Here is an 8,122-nt window from a genome sequence, read left to right as displayed (position 1 = left end):
CAGCCCGCCCTCCGCCGCCTCCCGCGCACCGCCCGCAGCCACGGCGGGGCACGGGCACGGCCGGCCCCGCGGGCACCTGGAGGGGGCGAGGGGTCCGCCCGCGCCCTTCCCCCGGGCGAGCCCTGTGCCCGCTCCCCTCGGCCCGCGGCACCTCCCCCGGCCGGGGCAGCGGCTGCCGAGGGGACCCGCTCCCGGCGCCGCTCATGTCCTAGGAGACGTGTTCAGGCAGGTTTTAAAGTTTAGAACGTGTGTGTGGCGTTCCCGTCCCCGCACAGAACATCGTCATCGCCGCTCCAGCCGGGGGCGGCACTGCTGGGTCCCCCGCGGCGGTGAGCGGCGGCGCGGGGGAGCCGGAGGCGCTTGTCTCCCGGCTGAAGGAAACCTACGCGAGGCAAAGCCTGGAGCTCGGGGCAGTCAGGAATCACCAGCGGCCGCTCCTCGCCTCGGGAGCGGGATGGCGGCCGCGGAGGAGAGCGCTGTGTGAGCACAGCGTAGCCGGAGTGGCGGCTCTCGGAGCGGGGCTGAGGCTGCGAGCAGAGCAGATCAGAGCAGAGGAGCCGCTCCAGCCGAGCGCCTTCTGCCTGGCACTCGGTGCTCTGAGCGCGCTGGCTTGCAGCAGTGATTAGCATACATTAACGAGTAATTAGCATCTGGTAATAATCATCCCTGTGCCAGTGACACTCGGGTGTGCAGTCCCCGACCTGTGCGTGAGCCGCAGCTCGCAGCGGCGGGAGGCTGGGCAGAGCGGGGCCGGCAGGGGCCGCGCTCCGGTAAACGCTGGCGCTCCGCCGCGCCGGCAGGAGGGAGAGAGACTCCCGTGGAAATGATTCCTGGCATCCCTTACATTTTCAACTGTTTCAAGCAAAGTTTTGTTTCTGCCCCCAGACTGCCACTAACCAGGCGCAGCCCCATGGAGCGCAGCCCTTCTTCCCAAGTTTCCCGCAGAGGAGTTTAGGAAAGGGTAGCACCTGCCGCCCTTTCCGACCGCCGCGCTCCTGTCGGGGACAGTCAGAGCTTGGGAAACTGTGGCCGAGGGCTGGGAGCACAAAGGCAGCTGTGTCCGTGCAGCCAGGCCGTGGGAGCACTGCCTTTGGCACGCATGGCACGGGTATGCTTAGACACAGGCAGCACGGGCAGTGTGACCCCAAATACTCACACTTGCCTCGCTTTCTTAGGTAGGCGGGTCCAAATGTGAAAAGCACTGCTAAAATCCCTGGAGATTTGGTTCACAGCGAGTGCGCTTTGTCCAGGGCTGCCCGAGGTGCCCGGGTGTGCTCCGCGGCCTCGTCCTGCTCCTGCTGCAGCTGCTGTGCGTGACCCGACTGCTCATGGGCTGCCTTCAGAGAAGGGCTGAACTTGTTCCAGCCTCGAGCACCAGGAGGAGTGATGGTTCTTCGGTGCTCGCTCCTGTTTTCTTCAGGCTGAGGCTTGCCAGGCCCCAGGGGTCGGTGCAGGATGCCTCTCTTCACTGTGCTCTAAGGCCATGGAGTATGGAGGTGCAGAAAATACGAGCCAGGTATGGGAGGCAGGAGGAAACCTGAAGTGGCCCAAGACAATTTAGGAATGGAGGTCAGAGCGAGGGTTGGGAAACGTGTTCAGTGAAATAAAAAACAAAACAAAACAAAAGTAGGTGAGGAAGGGATCTGTGCAATGGGAAGTTTAGTGGTAGTGGGCCTTTTAATATGCATACATGCAATAAAGACGACCCTAAGAATTGGTATGGCAGGAAGAAGAGATATGGACCTGGGAAGAGTCTGGAGAGGAGAAATGAGTTGCTTGTAGAAGAAATGGGCCAAAAGAGCTGATGAGGACAAAATACTGAATTTGGAGAAAAAGCTGGGGAACAAGAGTCAGACCAGAGTAGGTAAGTGTAGGAACCAGTCTGGACAAGAAAAGGAAGGGCCAGAAGCAGGGGAAGACTCTAGGGTTCTGCTGAAAAGCTGAGTTAAAAACTGTGGAAAAAACCCACCTTTGCTTGGCAGTGATTGGTTTGGTTGTCCTAGGCTGTCCTCTCTGGTCTCCAGCACCAAAAAGCACACAGTTCACATGGACTTTAGGTGATAACCACAAGTCCTTCAGTTTAATGCACTGGAAATGGGAAAATGGTACTAGATGTCTGGTTTGGGGGCACCGGAATATCTCTGGCTGTGTGCCTCTCTAGAGCTTTGAATCCTCTAGTCTCACTTATTGGTATGGGAATTTCTTCAGAATACCTGAAGACAGGCTTAGGAGGTACTTCTGTGGTTCTTAACACAATTATATGTATGCTTCATAGCATTAGAAAATAGAATGTCTCTATGAGATAGAAGGTTGGCATATTGTGAATGAATGGTTGAAAGGCAGCTGGGATTATTTCTCACATCAGACCTTGCATGGATTTTGTTGCAGCAGTTCTGAAAATGAGGCCTCAGAAGGAGCCATACTGAGCTACTGCTCATCTATCAAAGGTTTTAAGCATTGTGCCTGGCATTGCAGAAGAATTCTGTGGCAGAAGCAGGGATAGTCCCCAGCTCTTCTGGACAGCTTTCATCATCTTAATCCTCAAAAGATTATCCTTTTTCTCCAACAATATTGTACCTCCACAATTTTTCTCCCTGAATATTAACTGGGTTTCAGCCCTGTGGCTGCCACCTAGTCTCATCTAAAAAAGAGTCTGACTTTTGAGCCAGGACTTTCACCAAAATCTTCAACAGGTGAAATAGGATTCCCATCATCCTGATCTTTCTGGACAGCAGCTGCTGTCTCCTGCACCTGATAATGCAGGATCCTGTTTGCCAATTAGCATGTGAGCGTGCAATGCAGAACAAAGGGATGTAAATCAAGTGGCACAGACAGCTCTTTTTTTGGCACATCCTCTTCAGTACTGGATTTTCCAACCATAATATTGCTCTTAAAACATTTTCATGTGGGTTTAAAAAAAGGTAAGTTTAAAGAAAAATTATACAACTTCTAAAGTATAATTGTGACCCAAATTTGTCTGGAGAGCACTACTGATCATTTTATCTGTCCATGGATGTGGAGAAAAATTATACAACTTCTAAAGTATAATTGTGACCCAAATTTGTCTGGAAACACTACTGATCATTTTATCTGACCATGGATGTGCTCATTTTTTGTTTGTATAGATCATTACACAAAATAAAAGGTTATAATAAAAGTTATATAGTTAGTGTTTCTAATCACAGCATTTCTCTTTGGAACATGGCAGTTACTTGCAGTGGTAGAGCTGTGGTGGAGAGCTACTTAAATATTTTGTTTGGAGCACTATGGAGAGAGGCTGTCTGCTGTGCCAGGAAACCCTTGGACATGGTGGGTAAGAAGAACAGATGCATTCAGTTGCTGGGCCATGGGTAATGTCTGGGAAGAAATGCACATCTGGGAATTCGTTGATATTCACATGGTGGGAAATGGAGAAAAAAACAGAAGGGGGAAGGGGTGAATGCATGTTTGGAGAAGAGTTATCAAGAGAGATGAATTACACAAAAAAAATCTGTGTGTAGGGGGGAATGGGGTAGTAGGAAGTTTCATGTCAATGAACCAATAGCTATAAAGTGTCAGACAATGAATGATTAGTTTTGCTGATAATTGAGGTAACTGGGAAATATTGTTGAGCACATGAAGCCAGGCTCACAGACATATGCAAACTTCCATGACAGGGATGTCCCTGCTCGGACACGACTGACTCCTGCCAACCCCTCTGAGCAGTGTCTCCCGTCCAACCCTCTAAAAATGCAGCTCTGCCTCAGAAGTGTCTATCCCCTGCTTCATAAAGAAGTCTAGGCTGCCAGGAATTTTTTTCACATCTGTAGCTGCATGCAAGGGTTCATGAACTGCTCTATCCCTCAGGGACTTTGCTCCCATTTTTCTGTGGTATTGCTTGCTGGCTACCATGTTCACCCAGAGCCTATCAACAACTTAGATTTTCACTCTCACCCCACTTAAATAGCTACGTACAACTGTTACAGTCTTTTAACAAAACAGATACAGATAACAGACTCATTTAATTTGGGCTGGCCTAGATCCTGGGTCTTGAAGAGAAGGAAGGCAAGTCAGGGTAGACTTGAGGCTTCTGCAGCTTGTGTCCAAAGATCTGTGGGTATCCAGAGCAGAAGCTGAATAAGGTCTCCTCTCTGCTCCCTGCTCTCCAGCATTCAGTGTGAGCCAAAGCTGGGGCAACACTAAAGACCAAGCAGGACTTCTTGTGCTGTTTTGCTGATGATTGAAATAAGCTATGTATGTTTTGGGCTTGATTACAGCTTAACTTATAAGGCATGTGTCAGTCCAGACTGATTTTTCCGTGGTCCCCAGTTGTCTGGAGCTGGCTGCAAACAGTTCCTGATGTGCTTGCTCAGGACAGCAGGATGATGACCTTTAAGCAGCCCCAATGTGCAGCTCCAGCAGCCCCACAGTGCAGCCTGATGTGTGTAGTCCTGTTGCTGTGGCAACCCACAGCCTCGCCAGTGGTCTATCACAAAGCATTAACTTTAACATTATGTCTTATTTTATTATAGTTTCTGCACATTTTGGCTTTCTTTCTCCTGGGACCCAGCTGCACTGGTGAAATGTTCCTTCTTGGGGAGTAGGAAATGGCATTTCTTTCTATTTCTGTAGTGTTAACAACCGTGGGAGAGGCACAGCAAAGGGCTGGCTAGAATTACTGTTATTGATGTTGCTGAAACTCTCCTTGCCATCACTGTTCCAGTCAGAAATGGTCCGATTTAGGCCTACTGTAAAAATTAGAGAGTAGCTCAGATTGACACCATTTCTGTTGAATTTAATCCTGCTGCTGGTGGTGGTAGTGAAGGGGGAGTCCTGTAGGGCACCCATAAAGGCAGAACTGGGAAGCACAGTGTGGCCATTCTGGAGCCACATTCCCAGAAGACTGCAGGACTTGATATCCCAAAGCACTGGGAAATGGTGTGCAACCATCAGAAAAAAGCCACAAAGTCTACCCTGAATCAAGGTGCTTGGCTGCAAAGGATGGAAGTCCACTTCAGTAGACAGAGAGGGGGAGAATAGATAAATCAGGCAAGGAACAGTGGCTTTCCTGAGAGGAAAAGAATGAGAGGAAGGTGTGAAGTACCTGGGCTGTGTGTGGAAGCAGAGACTGAAAGGAAGGAAAGATCCCACCAGCCTTGGAAGAAAAGAAAAGCTCTGTAAAGGGATTAAGTAACCAGGTTCCCAGTGACAGCAGAAGATTTGACTTCATAACCCAGGGTAGGTTCATCTGCACAAAAGCAGGATGAGAAGTGACTGTTGAAGGGGAGAGCAGGTGGGAGTACAGATGAAGCTGATGAAGTAAGCACAGGGAAAGTGGGAACATTAAGATCCATGGTGAGGAAGGAGAGATCTTAAGGCACCATGACCCATGACTCAGCTAAGACCTGCTTCAGCTTCCTTCCCTCAGCCTCTCTGACTTGGAGGAGTTGCAGAATGACTCTGAAACACACTGTCTAAAATAGAAAACTTTATGGACCAGTTGGAAGCCAAACTTTCCAGTCCCCACTCTCCAAGGAATGATTCCTCATGAGGCCCAGTAAGCTCTGTCACAATGCCAGGGGCATTCTGCACAGCCCGGTGCTGCACCTGGGGCTTCTCTGAGCAAGTTGTCTCACTGCCAGCCGTGCAGTGCTCTGCCTCACTAGCATAGCCTGCTTGTCAGTGCTGCTAATTAACCCAGACAGGGCTTTCAGGTGCCTTGCTGTGTTGTGCTGTTCAGAGGCACCACCGGAGACTCCGCCTGAAGTGACGGAATCTTGCCGCTCTTGCTGCGGCTGCTGTTTGCCAGAGGGTCAGGAGATTCAACACAAAAGGTGCTGTGAAATACCCTGCTGCAGGCTATATGCTGTTCATCTTCAAAGGCAGCTGTGCAGCTGAGGCTGCTGTCTAGACATGTTTTTCATGTAATAAAAGTTTAGTTAATATATGTCTCCTAGACTGAAATTCATGCGGAGAAAGACTTCTATTTCTCTGGACCAGCCAGGTCTAAGGTAAGTACATAAACTCTTCTGCCAACAAGATGCATTTTAGGTTTCCTTTCCACAGCCCCAGGCATCACGTAGGTAGCTAAAACTTCACTACCATAAACATTCAGCCATCTGTATAAGGATTATATGGTGCTAAATACAACTTTGATGTTGCTCTCAAAAATTGTACCTACCAGTGGTGAAGCCCCCTTCTTTGCCTTTAACAAGGTAAAATTGCTGCAGTCAGGATGTGACTTACAATGTCTGCAGATAATTTTTTTCCACTGTGGAAAATGACTGAAATATTTTACATCACACCAGACAGAAAATTATGCTTTAAATAGATTAAAATTCTAATTAATTAAGTACATGCTACATTTATTTCTGAATATTTCTTCCCAAGAAGCTAAGCAACAGACCAGTGAGGATGTATCAAGAGGACCTTCTGATCTCTGTCAAGTCAGAAGCTGGTCAGTTACTCTGCCCTGGTGACAAGCCAATTAGGATGCTGCACAGTGTTTCTGCTTGCTTCTAATTTTAGAACATACAACAGGGAGACAAAAGTAGGTGATATTAACTCCTCTGGCATTGATCTGCTAGAAACATAGTCCTCCTGTAATCTAATATATTTTCATGTAAAACAGGAAAATTACCACTCTTCTGGTGTACGTACTAGGAACTCTGCAGACCTTTCTAACACACAGGGCCTGATCAATACTTGGATAGAGGAATCTGCAGGGGAAGCTCGGCAGCTGCAGTGTGTGATTTTGACGCTGCACAAGATGATATCCTAGCATAAAGCGAGTCTTCACTCTGGCATTACACAACACAGCACAACTGAGTCTGCTGTTTCCAGGAGGATTGATGATAAAATGTTTAAATGTACCTAAGTGACCTGCCAGTAAATCAGCATCTTGACCTGGAGCAGACTGGGGAGTGTGATTAAATGGAGAAAGTGTGGAATGCCTCCCTTTGAGAGAAGCTCTCTGGCATAATGCAGTACCATTCAGTGGTATCACAGCTACCCCGAGCAGTATGGTCACATTAGCAAGATGTTAATGTGATTAATTAGCCCTGATGACAAGCAGGTTATACTAACCTGGGCACAGCTTAAGTACTTAACTGCTTAAGTCTCCAGAGTGCTTGCGGCTCACTTAGGTTAATATAATCTAGTGACTTAATAAGCATATAACCTATTTCACTGTTCAAGCCATTAATAACAGTATTGAGTAACACCAAAACTAAGGAAGACTTAAGCAGTGTGGAACTGCTAAAGGTACACAAATTCAATATATCAGTGAGCTGCAAGTAGCTGCTCTTTTAAAGTGTTCCTTGCCACCTACCTCTGCATTCACCTTCCAGGAGCTCCACCTAAAAACTTTTCTCATCTGGCTATGAAAATATTACTTAAGAGGGCACCAAAAGCCTTAAAGGAGGCAATTTAGAGGATACCTATATCTTTGCCTTTATCTACATGTTACCTTGCAATAGAACAGAACAAATTAAATATTACAAGATCAATCCTTGATAAATCTGTATTAGGTGTTACTCTGCCCTCTTTCGTTTTCCATGTATCCATAAAAAACGTTGCTTGATTCCATATTACTTTAGGAGATAAAGCTTACCTTTTATTTCTTCAGTTGTATGTTCCATGTTCATACTCCTCCATCATCTCTTTCTAAATGCAGACACTATGTTTTTCTTTTATAATCTTCCTCATATTCTAAATCTGTTGTCCTTCTTTTGTACTGTAATTTTATCTCAGCCTCTTATCTGTAAGATTTACAATTCTCTCAGTAATTTTTGCAGGCTTCCCTGCCAAGCAAACTCATCTACATGGTCTTCAACCTATTCTTATTCCACACCTGGAATTTCAGCTCTTTATAGTAAAAATAATGGCACTTATCACATGTTCAAATGTAACACCCAGGAGGAAGCAAAAAAAAAAAAAAATCCCACCAAATTTAAGTCCTTGTGTCACCTCTTATAAATTTTCCTTTTCCACTGAGAAATAGGACAACGCTCTATGTAGACTTTTGGTCATTCTCCTGATGCAAATGTACTTCTGGAATGCCTCTTTTTTGTTTAGCCCCAAGCAGTCATTTGAATAAATATTTACTTCACATGTACTGCTGAAATTATAGTTGGCCCAAAAA

The sequence above is a fragment of the Passer montanus genome, unplaced genomic scaffold (assembly GCF_014805655.1).
Source record: "Passer montanus isolate IOZ18808 unplaced genomic scaffold, ASM1480565v1 scaffold50, whole genome shotgun sequence".
Lineage (NCBI taxonomy): Eukaryota > Metazoa > Chordata > Aves > Passeriformes > Passeridae > Passer > Passer montanus.
Note: the sequence above shows the minus strand (reverse complement) of the source record.